Source organism: Pantherophis guttatus, chromosome 14 (genome assembly GCF_059756535.1).
Source record: "Pantherophis guttatus breed Tessera chromosome 14, ASM5975653v1, whole genome shotgun sequence".
NCBI lineage: Eukaryota > Metazoa > Chordata > Lepidosauria > Squamata > Colubridae > Pantherophis > Pantherophis guttatus.
Window position 1 is genome coordinate 6156777 of NC_142076.1, and position 16141 is coordinate 6172917.

A 16141-nucleotide genomic window follows, 5' to 3' on the forward strand; every position below is an offset into this window, starting at 1 on the left:
AAATTGGATGATGTGGAAGCATAAAATAAATATTATGGAGCAAGAAGAGTTGGCACAAAGAATGAAAAGAACGAAACAATATCTTTTTGAGAATACTAACAAATCGGGGAGGTGGCTGGCCTATAAATTAAAAAAGGAAAATGAAAAGGGAATAATCCATACTTTAGAGGACTCTAAGGGCAAATTATTGACTAACGAGGAAGAAAAACGAGATAGGGTGAGAGAATATTACGAATCTCTATATAAAGAAGGGGAGATATCGGATGACAAAATAGAAAAGTATTTGATAAAAGCAGAACTCCCACAAATAACTGATGAAGAGAAAGAAATGCTTAATAGAAAGATTACAATTGAAGAATTAAAAATAGCCCTCTCTAAATTGAAAAACAATAAAGCCCCAGGACCTGACAGATTTCCAGGGGAAATATATAAAAAATTAGAAGAAATACTCCAACCGAAATTAGTAGAAATTTTTAATGACGCACTGTTAGACCATAAAATTCCAGAGTCATGGAAAGAGGCGCATGTCACACTTGTGCCGAAAGAAGGTGCCGACCTAAAACAAATTCAAAATTACAGACCAATTTCGCTTCTAAATACGGACTACAAATTATTCATGGGCATAATTGCGGAAAGAATGAAAAAGATTTTAAATAATTGGATATATAAAGACCAGAACGGATTTTTACCGGGGAGACAAATTAGGGATAACATGAGAATTGTGCTAGATACGCTAGAGTACTATGAGGAACACCCCGGAAAACAGATGGCTCTGATTTTTGTCGATGCTCAAAAGGCATTTGACAACCTAAATTGGAAATTTATGATTAAACAAATTGAGATTATGAAATTCGGAACAAATTTTGAAATGATGATCAAATCCATCTACAACAACCAAAAGGCGAGTATCCTGGTGAATGGGGATAGGACTAAAACATTCCAAATTAGTAAGGGAGTAAGGCAAGGCTGTCCCCTATCCCCTCTATTGTTCATTCTGGCCCTAGAAGTCCTTCTACGGAAAATTAGAGCTAATGATGAAATAAAAGGATTGAAGATCAGGAAGGAGACTTATAAGACACAAGCATTTGCAGATGACGTAGCCCTAATCCTTGAAGACCCTATAGAGTCGGGACCTAAAGTATTGGAGGAATTAAGTAAATATGGAGAGGTGGCAGGCTTCATATTGAACAAAACTAAAACCAAAGTATTGATTAAGAACATAACTGAGAGTCAGCAAAACGAGATAGAAGAAGTATTAGGATTACAGGTTGCCAAAAAAATTAAATACTTAGGAATTTGGATTACATCAAGATGTTCGACCCTGAAAGACGATAACTATATTCCCCTAATTAGAAAAATAAAACAAGACCTAGATAACTGGAAAAAAATAAGTTTTTCACTTTTGGGCAAGATAGCCACAATTAAGATGAACATCCTCCCCAGAATATTATTTCTATTCCAAAATATACCAATAAATTTAGATAAAAAATTCTTTCTAGAATTAGACAAAATCATTAGAGAATTTATATGGGAGGGGAAAAAACCGAGATTTTCCATTAAAATTTTAAGAGGCAAAAGAGATATAGGTGGATTTGGACTCCCGGATTGGGAAACATACTATAGGTCAGCCAAGCTAGTTTGGATAAGAGATTGGATCACCCTGGAAAATGCGAGAATTCTTACTCTAGAAGGCCATGACTTGCAAAAAGGCTGGCACGCCCACATCTGGGAAATGGAGAAGAAAAAGAAGACATATTTCCATAGACATAAAATTAGAGATTCCTTGATACAAACATGGACCCAGATCAGACAAAAACACTACAAGAAAATCCCAAATTGGCTCTCAACGATGGAGGCCCTGACTCACCCAAATAGGTGGGAGAGGGAGAAAATGGCCAGATATAAAGATATTCTAGACGAAGGAGGGAGGCTTAAACCAAATGATACCTTACGAGAGCAAGGAATAACTTTAGATTGGTGGACCTACTCACAAGTAAAATCCAGATATCAGAGGGACAAAGAACAATACGGTCTAGAACCGGGACCAAATGGATTCGATAAAGTCCTGATGGGAACAAATAAAAAGATTCTGGCAAAATTATACAATTATTTGTTAAGCGATGAGAAGTTTGAAGATGTTACAAAGAATCAAATAATTGCATGGGAGAAAAATATAGGGTGCAATATAAATTTTGGGGAATGGGAGGAGGCATGGAATAGAAATCTTAAATTGACTAGAGCGGTGGCATATAAGGAAAATCATTACAAAATGTTTCATAGGTGGTACCTAGCCCTGGCCAGACTAGCGAAGATATATCCCAATATACATCCCAATTGTTGGAAATGCGGCCATGGCCAAGGCACCTTCTTTCACATGTGGTGGACATGCCCGGAAGCGAAAGGATATTGGAGTAAGATCAGGAGATGGTTACACGAAATAATTGGGGAAGATATTGAACTAACACCAGAGATTTTCCTCCTGGGAATAATAAAGAAGCCATATAGAAAGGAAATGACACATTTAATGATCCATATAATTACAGCCGCTAGATTGGCATACGCACAGTACTGGAAAGAGAAAATTCAACCACCAGAAGAGCTTACAATTAAGAAAATACTCGAGTGCGCAGAGATGACTAAATTAACATGAATTAAATGATGAAAAGTCAGTATACTATATGGTGTGGGAAAGGTGGTACAAGTGGTTGCATGATAAAATGGAAGAAAGATCAAAGGTGTGTTAAATATTGGTTAAAAGTGAGTCAAAATATCAACAAGTATCATTTATGTAAATAGTTAAAACACTGCATATCCGATACAAATTGAAAATGTTTATTATATTTATGTGTTCTACGTTATTGTTTGAATGATTGATTGTTTGTTTGTTTGTTTTATTTCCTTTTTGTTCTGTAAAAAATCTCAATAAAGTTTCTATAAAAAAAAAAGAAAGGAGTTCTGGGGAAAAAAGTGGAAGACAAGTCTCCTATGTTAGTGTCAATACTGACAGCGGAGGTGAGGCGTTCTCCAACATCCTTCAGCAAATGATTTATCCACCATTTGCAACCGGAAACTCATCCAAAACCACTCCTTCACTCATCTCCCTGTGTTAACAGAATAACAGAGTTGGAAGGGACCTTGAAGGTCTTCTAGTCCAGTGGTCACCAACTGGTGGTCCGTGGACCACTGGTGGTCCATGAGAAAATTTTGGTGGTCCGCAGAAAAATTATTTGCATTTTTTTAATATTGCACTAAATCAGGGGCCCCTGGGCCAGATACCTGAGATGAATGTTTGTGTTGCTGCAGAGAGTCTCCTCCTTCAGGGTCTTTTTATGTGGGTTGGAGGGGGACAAAAATTCCAACTTGGGGTCTGCTTCAGCCTCCTAGTGTGGGGCTTTGGGAAAAGGCTGGAGGGAAGTGCCGCTGGTGGCGAAGAGCTGGAGGGCCTTGTTCCAGTGGGACTGCATCATGGCCTGGAACTGACTGACCATCTCAGCCTGCTGAGCGTCCAGGCACCAGTACATGGCCTTGCACTCCTGCAGGTCTTCCCTCTGCTTGGAAAGCCTATGCTCAGTGAGGTGCTTCTGCTGAGCCTCCTTCTCAGTCAGATACAATTTGAACTGAGCCAGCTGCTTTGCCAACTCTTTCTCATGGTGGCTGCTTACCTCCAACAACTGCTTCCTGTTGGGGCCCTAAGGAGCCTGGGCAGGGAGGCGAGGAGTGACTGGCAGGGGAGGGGTGAGTAGAGGCCGAAGAGGTGCCCCTCGATGTGAGTGACATTGAGTTGGCCATCGAGTTGGCCATGCCCACCCAGTCACATGACCACCTAGACACACTCATCCACTCAGTCATTATTAGTGGTCCGTGGGATTTAAAATTATGAATTTAGTGGTCCCTGAGGTCCGAAAGGTTGGGGACCCTCATTCTAGTCAACCCCCTGCTTAATCAGGAAACCCTATACCATTTTGGACAAATAACTGTCCAGTCTCTTCTTAAAAGCCTCCAGTAATGGAGCATCACAACTTCTGAAAGCAAGCATTTCTACTGGTTGATTGTTCTCACCGTCAGGAAATTTCTCCTTAGTTCCAGGTTGCTTCTCTCCTTGATTAGTTTTCACCCATTGTTTCTTGTCTTGTCTTCTGGTGCTTTGGAAAATAGGTTGAGTCCTCTTTTTTGTGGCAGCCGCTCAAATATCATATCTCCCCTAGTCCTTCTTTTCACTAGACTAGCCAAACCCGATTCCTGCAACCGTTCTTCATATGTTTTAGCCTCCAGTCCCCTAATCATCTTTGTTGCTCTTCTCTGCACTCTTTCCAGGGCCTCAACATCTTTTTATAATGTGATGGCCAAAACTGGATGCAGAATTCCATGTGTGGTTTTACTAAGGCTTTATAAAGCAGCACTAACCCTTCACGTGATCATATCCGCTGTTATTAACCTGTGCCCACGTAGAATGGATTTCCTCCCACATGGAAAGCACAGATTTTGAGTACTCAGATCCAAATTAGCTAGCCTGTCAGACTTTGATGCTATCTCAAAATAAATGAATTTCCAAACTGCCAATCTTTAAGGAAATATTTTCTTTAATTGAGCACAGCAACCGGATCATGACTCGATGTGGACAAGACTGACCTTTTGCCCCCCAATCCCTCCCTTTCCGATCCCCAAGTCTCTGCTTCTCATTGGCTATCTTCCAAATCATTCTCCAGACTTCTTGTCTCATCATTTCCCAGGAATGTCTCCCCCCTCCTCATTTCCACGACAACCTGGCTTCAAAGGGATTTAGTAGGCAAAAGTTCAGAGCTTATCTCTCTCCTCTCTATGCCAGCGCCATCCTTCAATTTGCTCACTTGTGATGGTAGCAATAGCACTGAGACTTATATACCGCTTCACAGTGCTTTACATCCCTCTCAAAGCAGTTTATAGGATCAACATATTTCCTCCAACAATTTTGGGTCCTCATTTTACCCACCTTGGAAGGATGGAAGGCTGAGTCAACCTTGAGCCAATCAGGATCAAACTCCTGGCATTTGACAGAATTAGCCTGCAATACTGCATTCTAACAGAAGGGAGGGAGGGAGGGAGGGAGGGAGGGAGGAAGGGCAGTAGCAATAGCCCTTAGACTTATATACTGCTTCATACTGCTTTACAGCCCTCTCTAAGCGGTTTACAGAGTCAGCCTCTTGCCCCCAACAATCTGGGTCCTCATTTTACCCACCTTGGAAGGATGGAAGGCTGAGTCAACCTTGAGCCTGGTGAGATTCGAACTGCCAAATTGCAGTCAGCCAGTGATCAGCAGAAGTAGCCTGCAGTACTGCACTCTAACCACTGCGCCACTGCGGCTCATGATGCCGGTTGTATGTCAGACCTAGATGTGAACAGGCAAGGAGAAGCTAGAACTTGTAAAATCTTGGGGTAGCTTCTGCTAAAATATTCTGGGATGGCTGTTTGGCTCCCATTTTAATATTCCATGCATGAGCCTCGCAGTTAAACCTGCTTAGGCGGCACTCCTAAGCCTTTGGCCCTCTCTGAATCATAAAATATTACTTTTCTTATCTAAAGGTGTCAAAGATTTTATTGAATCTGTAGTTCAACACGGATAAATCTTTTGGTGGGCTCTTTTGACGGCTTTCCTTGAAGGCATCTTCAAATTGAATATTCTTTCTCTTGTTATCTTTCTCCGTCTGCTCGGCTGGCTTCAAATGAAAGGTATGCCTTTTTCATACTTGAATTACAAATCATATTCTATCAGTAGCTCCAAAGGGGAATGAGAAGCTATTGTTAGAGGTATTTCAAACATGGTGTTAGATGCTTTTTGATTTATCATTCCCTCTTTCTTTTGACAACCTGTTTTTGTAGAAGGCACTCTGACATCTGAAATATAACCTTCCTACAATACGGAGAATTTCCTCCCCATCTACGCGATGACAAAGTCAGTCTAAATGATAGCAAAACCTAATCAATCAAGGGTGTTACATGGGTTTTTATTTTATTTTATTATTTAAAAACCTAGGGAGTATAAAGGAAAAGGGGACATGAAGGCTGAGCCAAAACCTATTCAATGTTTTCATTAACATTCTTCATCTTTTTTTCTTTTCCAGAGGAAAAACACATTTGTTTTAAATTGCCATTACTTATTCTCACTTATAGTTAATTGCTTTGACAGTCGTTCAACAATACTATCCTGGAATCAAATCTAATGTGTTTTGCCCATTTACTTGTTTCTATTGATTGATGTTGAATGACATCTTCAAATGAAGCAAAGCATTATTGCAACAACATACCCGATACACAAAAACACGGTGTAGTGTAAAGCAGGGGTCCCCAAACCTTGGTCCATGGACTGGCACAGGGCCATGGCATGCCAACAACCAGGCTGCACAAACAAACAAAGCCCCAATTGTGGGATGCAGGCAGCATGCACAACCATGCTCCCTCCGATCCACAGAAAAACCAGCCTATGGAACCAGTCCCTAGTGCCCACAACATTGGGGGCCACTAGTGTAAGGGATAAGAGTCTGTAGAGATTCCCAGTCATCCAGGTCATGGTTGTCCCAAAGCAATAGGAATAGCATGTAGACTTATATACCGCTTTACAGTGCTTTATAGCCCTCCCTAAGTGGTTTACAGAGTCAGCCTCTTGCCCCCAATAATCGGGGTCCTCATTTTACCCACCTTGGAAGGATGGAAGGCTGAGTCAACCTTGAGCCGGTGAGATTTGAATTGCCGAATTGCAGCTAGCAGTCAGGAGAAGTAGCCTGCAGTTCTGCACTCTAACCACTGTGCCACTTTGGCTCTTGGGTGTCAAAGGTGGTTTTTCAGGAGGCAACTGGACTTTCTTGTTTTTTCTTTTGAAGATTTTTGTAAGGGGTAACATTTTGGAGTAAGACTAAGAAGAGGAGTCCTGGGTGCCCTCTGAGTTTGGTTGTTTTCTTGCAGATGTTTCATTATAGGTAACATCCAGGGGTGAAATTTGACTGGCTCAGAACGGTTCGGGTGAACTGGTAGGGACAATTTGAATCAGTTTGCCAAACCAGTAAAAATCACCTCTGGTTGGCCCTGCCCACACCTGCCCAGTCGCCCGGTTGCCGCTCACCTCTTCTGGCTGCTTGCTTGGCCCTTCCGGCTGCTTGCTCAGCCTTTCTGGCCACCTGTCCCTTTAAGGTAGTCCCCAGGAGGGAGGGAGCCAGTGGGGACACCATAAAAGGAGCAGTAGCTCCACTGTGAATGGAGGGAGAAAAGTTAGGCTTCTCTCTGCCACAGCATTCACCATGAGTCCTTCTCGTGCTCATTCACACATTTTTCCCTACCGGGTTCTGTGGGTGTGGCTTGGTGGGGGGGTCATGTGACTGAGTGGGCATGAGTGAAATCAAGTTGGCCAAGCCCACTCAGCCACAGGAACCCCCACCACCAAGCCAGGATCACAGAACTGGTAGGGGAAAAAATTTGAATGTCACCACTGGTAATATTTTATTTTTTATTTATTTTATTTCGAATTTATATACCGCACCTTCTCTCGAGGGACTCAGGGCGGTGTACAGCCAGATAAAAACATACAATACAAACATTAAAAAACAATTAAAAGGATATATATTAATTTGGCCCCGATTTAAGATAACAAACAATTAAAAAATTAAAAATGTGTTAAAAAATATGTTAAGCCAGCCCGGCTTGCTGAAAAAAGAAAGTTTTAAGGGCACGGCGGAATATCACCAGTGCTAGTCTTATTGGAGACCAAGAAGAGTCAAGTCCCAACTCAGCTACCGAAGCTCCCAAGGTCGGTTAAAGTCAAACATGCTCTTTCAGCCCAATTTGTCCCTCAGGGTCATTATGGGGGGGGATTAGAAAAGAGAGAGATACGTTTTGTTCCTGGAAAGGGAGGACAGAATATTAACCTAATAAATCAAGAAATATGAATATGATTCATGTTTCCTGACTGGATATAGCTATAAAAATTACTAATTCAGATAGCAGCAGCTGGTACAAAACAATCAAACACCATTCCGCTAAAATTAAAAGTCCCGGCTTGAAAATCAGCGGGAGTGATTTGTTCGTATTGCTTTTATCAAAACACGATTCCTATGGAATGTATTTACGACTACCATCGCGTGGCACCCATTGTTACGAGGTCAGCTCAGAGTGGGATCATCCGATGTGGTTTAGGTCAGAGGACTCTGAGGAGTTCCAAAGACAATTTGGTCTATTTAAACTTCTTGCTCACTTTCTGCATTCTTTCTAGAGCAGTGTTTCTCAACCTTGGAAGCTTGAAGTTGGGTGGACTTCAACACCCAGAATCCCCCAGCCAGCATTGCTGGCTGGGGGATTCTGGGAGTTGAAGTCCACCCATCTTCAAGCTACCAAGGTTGAGAAACACTGTTCTAGAGTCTCGACATCTTTTTTTACATCATGGCAACCAAAACTGGATGCAGGATTCCAAGGCATTATAAAGTCGTATTGAACTTCAACTTCTAGAATTTCTTAGCCAGCATGCTTATAGTTGCTAATGTTCAGAAACACCATAATAGAGTATGGGAAAATTGGAAACAGGAAAAGACACCCACAGATGAAGAAGTGATAGAAAAAGTTTTAGAATGTGATTATTACATAATTTGAAACAAATGTTATGAATGGCTTGAGACTAGAAATAAAGAACAATAAATACAGGGGAGAATCTAAAAATGTAAAATGTGTATATAACAAATATATAGAAATGTATAAAATTAAGGCTACTAGTGTTAGAAAATACAATGAAGAAAATGAAATAGTAAGAGAGAAATGGGGGGAAAGGTACAAAATGGAAAGAAGACCACTGAGAAACATTGGTTAAAAAGAGGATATATTTATATGTTGTACAGTATGTTATGTGTTTGTCATATTTTGTTATAATAAAATATTAAAAAAAAAAAAGTATGGGAAGCCAGAAAAGCGTGGAAGAGATGTACTACAACAGCATAACATTCACGCAATCCCGTGGTCACCTCGCCATTAGTGCAAGAACACCATGAATTTCGTTCTTCTTTGAGAAAAAAAATGTTCAAGGCAAATTCTCTTTCATCAATGCAAACAGGAACCTGAAGAATGTAAAATCCTTTGTGTTACACTACTTTGGTAACTGTAGAGGAGAATAAAACATAAACTATTAGAGTTGGAAGCGATCTTGGAGACCTTCTAGTCCAACCCACTGTTCAAGCAGGAGACCCTATACCAGGGCCCTGCAACCTTAAACACTCAGAGAGCCATTTGGATCCATTTCCCACAGAAAAGAAAACACCGGGAGCCACAAAAATTGATGGGCGTGGCCAACTCGACATCACTCACTTTCACCGTCACATGAACTCCCCTAACCACGCCTACCCAGCTGGTCATTAGGGCAGAGAACCGGTTGTTAAAAAACACTGGGAATCACAAAACCCTTTTGACATCACTCTCTCCCCCTCCCTCCCCCTCCCTCCCTCTCCCTCTCTCTCCCCCGCCCCCTCTGTATCTCTCTGTCTCTGCCCCAGCCGCTTCTCCATCCCCTGCTGTCGCCCTTACCTTCTCAGGCCAGGTGAGGAGTGACTGAGAGTGGAGGGGAGGGCGAGGGGTGGGGCCAGCCAGCAGTGGTATCATCCAACAGGGAGCCACAGTAGAGAGCCCAAAGAGCCGCATGTGGCTCTGCAGCCACAGGTTGCAGATACCTGTCCTATACCATGTCAGACAAGTGGCTGTCCAGTCTCTTTTTAAAAGCCTCCAGTGATGAAGCATCCACAACTTCTGAAGGCAAGCCGTTCCATTGGTTGATTGTTCTCATGGTCAAGGAATTTCTCCTAGATTGGATCTCTCTTTGATTAGTTTCCATTCATTGTTTCTCATCTTGCTTTTGGGCGTTTTGGAAAATGAATGGAGCAACCTATCAAAAGCTATTGGCAGCTATTAGGAAAACATTGCATGTAGCCCAGAAAAGCAGGAAGAATTGAGGAAGAAACTCAAGATTGTCCCATCTTGATTCTCTTTGGTATAAGAGGAAGGCAGAAGGAAATTCTGTTAAGCTTTCAAGATTTTGTTATTCTATTATATAACAGAGTTTCATTCATTCATTATAGTATTTGTTTCTTGATCTGGTTGACCTTGAAAGGTTGAGAATTACTATTCCACAAAAGTCAGGTCCACTAAGTTCAGCTGCTAAATGCCAGTTACCTGGGTCACCAAACTACAGCAGTCCAATATTCTCCGATTTCCTTTGGAACATGGAAAACATTTCATCAGAGTTGAACCTGAATAATCTTTTCACCAAAAAAACAGAGTCCTGGATGAATCTCTGGAGTGATTCTAGCTTGGTAGCGGGAAAGAAACCTAAACCTAGAAGCTTATGAAGCATGATTTAATCCCGTGGTGGTGAACCTATGGCACACGTGCCAGAATTGGCATGCTGTTCTGCCCCAGCTACGGACCCCAAAGAACACAGCACACACAAACTCTATACAAAGCTTATTTTACTCAAATAACTTAGTCTTTATCATTCAAAGGCTGTTAATGTACTGTCTTAACAGCCTACCAGAATTCTAAGATAAGGTAATCACAGTCTTACTAGAGATGGCAGAAAGCCCAGAAGCAATTTTGCAGACACGAAGGAAAGTGAACTAAAGTTGTTCTCTACAGCTTGTTGCAAGTGGCGTTCCTCCTTAAATAGGCTAAGGGAGTGGCCAATTAGCCCCAAGCCTTACTCTCGAGGAGACCTCCTCCTGAGGAGCCACTCCTGCCTTTTGGCAGCTCTGCGCGCCCGTGCATTGAGAAGAGGCTCCTCCTCTTCGTCCTCTTCACTTAAAGGAGCTTCTGGAGGTTCTGAAGGCCCTGGCTGAATCCCCACCTCTGGTACCACATCTTTTCCAGCCTCCTCACTGTCCGACTTGAGCGCCAGCTGCACAGGCTGCTGGTGGAGCACCACACCAGCCTCCTCACTGCCAGAATCATCTACAATCCGCACAGGCTGCTGATGGGCCACAACAGCCTGGTCATCTCCTACATAACTGAAAATGATTTTAACTCTTGTAAGTGGGGGCATAAGGGGAGGGGAAACACTGTTGGGCTTTCAAGATTCCCTTCCGGTAGTCTAGATGGGGGGTTTCCCAACCTTGGCAACTTGAAGATGTGTGGAGCAATTGCCAAGGCTGGGAAACACTGGTGGACATTGGTATTTTTGGCACCGTCGTTAAGCGAATCACTCCACTTGTGAAGTTAGTATCTCAGTTGTTAAGCGAATCTGGCTTCCCCTTTGACTTTGCTTGCAGAAGATCACAAAAGGGGGATCGCATGACCTCGGGATACTGCAACCGTCATAAATATGAGTCAGTTGCCAAGCGTCTGAATTTTGACCGTGGGGATGCTGTAATGTGAGTCATTTGTTAATTTTGTGAATTTTGCCACATTTTATGACTTTTCTTGCCACCGTTGTTAAGTGAGTCACTGCAGTTGATAAATTGGTCACCTGGTCATTAAGTAAATTTGGCTTCCCCGTTGACTTTGCTTGTCAGAAGGTCACAAAAGCGGATCTCATGACCGTGGGGATGCTGCAACGGTCATAAATGTGAAAAACGGTCGTAACAACACTTTTTTTGTTGTAACTTTGAATGGTCACTAAATGAACTATTGTAAGTCGAGGACTGTTTGTAATGGAGAGCCAAAGACTTTGCCATCTCTCTTCGGGACTGTGTGTTTGAAGCAGTGGTAAAATTCATTTTTTTTTACTACCAGTTTTGTGGGTGTGGCTTGGTAGGCATGGTATGGCTTTGTGGGCTTGGCAGGGGAAGGATACTGCAAAATCTCTATTCCCACCCTACTCCTGGGGGAAGGATATTGCAAAATCCCCACTCCCTCCCCAATCCGGGGGAAAGGATACTGCAAAATCTCCATTCCCTCTCCACTCCTAGGGGAAGGATATTGCAAAATCTCCATTCCCACCCCACTCCTGGGGGAAGGATATTGCAAAATCCCCATTCCCTCCCCACTCCAGGGGAAGGATATTGCAAAATCCCCATTCCCTCCTCACTCCAGGGGAAGGATATTGCAAAATCCCTATTCCCACCCCACTCCTGGGGGAAGGATATTGCAAAATCCCCATTCCCTCCCCACTCCAGGGGAAGGATATTGCAAAATCCCCATTCCCTCCTCACTCCAGGGAAGGATATTGCAAAATCTCCATTCTCACCCCATTCTGGGGCTAGCCAGAGGTGGTATTTGCCGGTTCTCCGAAGTACTCACAATTTCCGCTACTGGTTCTCCAGAACCTGTCAGAACCTGCTGGATTTCACCCCTGATTTGGAGACTTTCAAGTTCGAAGTTCCAAATTTCCAAACTTAGCCAGGTTCCCAAAGTTTAAAATGTTCTAAAAAAGCGGCCGACACAATGTGGTTGCCAGGTGCCTTTGCCACGTATCCTTCCTTTCAAGAAATATTTCAGAGTTTAGCTTGTTTACAATTCAGGCTGCCTTGCCTCTGCGTTTATCATGCCAGCCTGGTTGAATTTACAATGTGGTAGTAACTTGGGCTCTGAGAAACGCAGTTGAGTGAGCTGTATTGACTCCGTAAATCTTTCGGCTCCCCCCGTTCTTATAAATCTGATAAACCAAAGCGGCTCTTTGGAGGCCCAAAGAATCTAAATATTAAAGTAAAGCGGTGTGATGGAGTGGGCTTGTGATAACTTCGATAACGCTCCACTTCATTTCGCAAGCCAAGGCTATAGTTTATCCCAGTGTGAATCAGTTTAATCTCCTTCCTTGATCACCGTGTATCAAGGTTTTGGAAGTGCAAGGTAATAACGCTGCTAAATTTCTGCTGAATTGCAGGCTTAAAAGCTTTGATTTACAGAGGGCCAAAAAAAGAAAAGAAAAGTTACTTTCCCGGGGGGAAAAAAAAGTTGAGGATGTTGCAGAAAGCAAGCAAAAGATGTATGATTTGGTTTCAGGATCACATTATATCTCAGAGGGAACAGATATTATCTGGGGATTCAAATAAGCTATTGCCAAACTAACAGGAAGCTTGGATTTCTTATTATTTAAAGCACAACATTCATAGTTTCCTTCCAGTCCCCTGAATTCCAATATAGAAAGTTATTCTATAATTCCAATATAGAAAGTTATTGAAGTATGCTAACTTACAGTCTCTGTGTTTCAAAAGTTATCTTCCTCTGTTTTTTTTTTTAAAAAAGCTGCTTTCCTACGTTGTTCTGAGGCAGTGGTGGGTTTCAAAAATTTTTTACTACCAGTTCTGTGGGTGTGGCTTGGTGGGCGTGGCATGGCTTGGTGGGCGTGGCAGGGAAAGGATACTGTAAAGTCTCCATTCCCTCCCTGATCCAGGGGAAGGTTACTGCAAAATCCCCATTTCCTCCTGATCCGCTGGGACTCGGGAGGCAGAGAATAGATGGGGGTGAGGCCAGTCAGAAATTTTACTACCGGTTCTCTGAACTACTCAAAATTTCCGCTACCAGTTCTCCAGAACTGGTCAGAACCTTAGTTAGTTAGTTTAGTTAGTTTATTTGATTTGTATACCGCCCTACTCCCGAAGGACTCAGGGCGGTGAACAGCCAAACAATAAAATACATAGATACAAAAAATTTAAAAACCAGATAAAATCAAATTAAATCATTTTGGCCCAGACAGATTAAAACACCCCAATAATTTAAAAACAGATTAAAATTAACATATTTAAAAAAGGGAAGAGATTAGGCCAAGCCCGCCTGATGGAATAAAAAGGTCTTCACAGCGCGGCGGAAGGTGCGCAGATCCGGGATCCTCCGTATTTCCGGGAGGAGCTCATTCCAGATGGTAGGTGCCCCCACAGAGAAGGCTCTCCCCCTAGGGGCCGCCAGTCGACACTGTTTGGCTGACGGCACCTGGAGGAGTCCCTCTCTTTGAGAGCGTACTGGCCGGTGGGAGGCTATTGGTGGTAGTAGGCGGTCCCGTAGATAACCAGGTCCTAAGCCATGGAGCGCTTTAAAGGTGGTAACCAAAACCTTGAAGCGCACCCGGAAGACCACCGGGAGCCAATGCAGCTCGCGCAGGAGAGGTGTTACATGGGAGCGCCATGTCGCTCCCATTACCACCCGCGCAGCCACACTCTGCACCAGTTGGAGCCTCCGGGTGCTCCTCAAGGGGAGCCCCATGTAGAGAGCATTGCAATAGTCCAGGCGGGAGGTGACGAGGGCATGAGTGACTGTGCGTAACGAGTCCCGATCCAGAAAGGGACGCAACTGGCGAATCAGGTGAACTGATGAAAAATCCTCCCGGTCACGGCCGTCAAGTGCTCTTTTAAAGACAGCCGTGAATCCAGGAGGATGCCCAAGTTGCGAGCCCTCTCCGTGGGGGCCACTGATTCGCCCCCAATAGTCAGTGATGGCGTCAACTGACTATATCGGGACGTCGGAAACCACAGCCACTCGGTCTTGGATGGGTTGAGCCTGAGCCTGTTCCTCCCCATCCAGATCCGTACGGCCTCCAGGCACTGGGACATCACTTCAAGGGCATCGTTGGGGTGATCCGGGGTGGAGATGTACAGCTGGGTGTCGTCAGCGTACTGATGGTACTCCACCCTGAAACCATGGATGATCTCGCCCAGCGGCTTCACATAAATGTTGAACAGGAGAGGCGAGAGGACCGACCCTTGCGGCACCCCACATATGAGGGGCCTCGGGGTCGACCTCTGTCCCCCTGTCAACACAGACTGTGACCGGTCAGAGAGGAAGGAGGAGAACCACCGCAACACAGTGCCTCCCACCCCTAACTCTTCCAACCGGTGCAGCATGATACCATGGTTGATGGTATCAAAAGCCTCTGAGAGATTTAACAGGACCAGGACAGAAGAGCACCCCCTGTCCTGAGCCCTCCAGAGATCATCAACCAACGCGACCAATGCTGTTTTCGTGCTGTACCCGGGCCTGAAGCCCAACTGGAACGGATCCAGATACGTCGTTTCATCCAGGTGCTGGGGGAGCTGTTGCACAACCACACTCTCAACAACATTCGCCACAAAACGAAGGTTGGAGACCGGACGATAATTTACCAACATTGCCGGATCCAGGGAAGGCTTCTTGAGGAGAGGCCTCATCACCGCCTCTTTCAAGGCGGCAGGAAAGACACCCTCACTCAACGAAGCATTTATAATCCCCTGGAACCAGCCTCGTGTCACCTCCCGAGAAGCCAGCACTAACCAAGAGGGACACGGGTCCAATAAACAAGTGGTCGCGTTCAGTCTACCCAGAATCCTGTCCACGTCCTCAGGGGTCACAGGATCAAACTCATCCCAGATAATATTCTCAAGACCTGCCCCAGTCCCTCCCCCTGAGACTACCCAGTCGGAGTCCAGATCTTCCCGAATCTGAGTGATTTTGTCATACAGATATTGAACAAAATCCTCGGCTCTACCCTCCAAGGGGTCCTCCCGCGCTTCCTGGTGAAACCCATCTCTGTTCTGAGGATACTTTTGAAATATTTTCATTTTTGAGAGCTAGTTTCATCTAGTGATTAAGGCACTAAGCTAGAAACCTGGAGACCGAGAGTCTGTAGAGATTCTCAGTCATCCAGGTCATGGTTGTCATGGCTTTTTCAGGAGGCAACTGGACTTCTTGTTTTTTTTTTTCTTTTGAAGACCTTTTGCTTCTCATCCAAGAAGCTTCTTCAGCTCTGACAGGATGGTGGGGAATGGAAGGACACCTGTCTGCAAGGAATATAAATCATATAAATATAAATATCTTAACACAACCATGGTCTAAAACAGAGATTTCCAAAGTGTGGCTCGTGGCCTACATCTCGCTCTCCGGAAGATTCCTTCCGGCCCCACAGTTCCTCCCATGAGCTATGCTCCCTTGGATCATTCCCTTCTACCCCCCCCCCCCACACAAAGAACATAGAACATAGAATAACGGAGTTGGAAGGGACTTGAAGGTCATCTCGTCCAGGGGTGGGTTCTAAATTTTTTTACTACTGGTTCTGTGGGCATGGTTTGATGGTCATGTGACAATTCTACCACCACACTGCCTTTTAACACTGATCAGCTGTAGGGCGGCCCTTTGAAGCCCCGTGGCAGGAGTTTAAACAGTTTTTTTCCTTCTAGCCGATCAGCTGGGACTGGGGAGGCAGCAAATAGATTGGGGGTGGGGCCAAATAAAAGGTAAG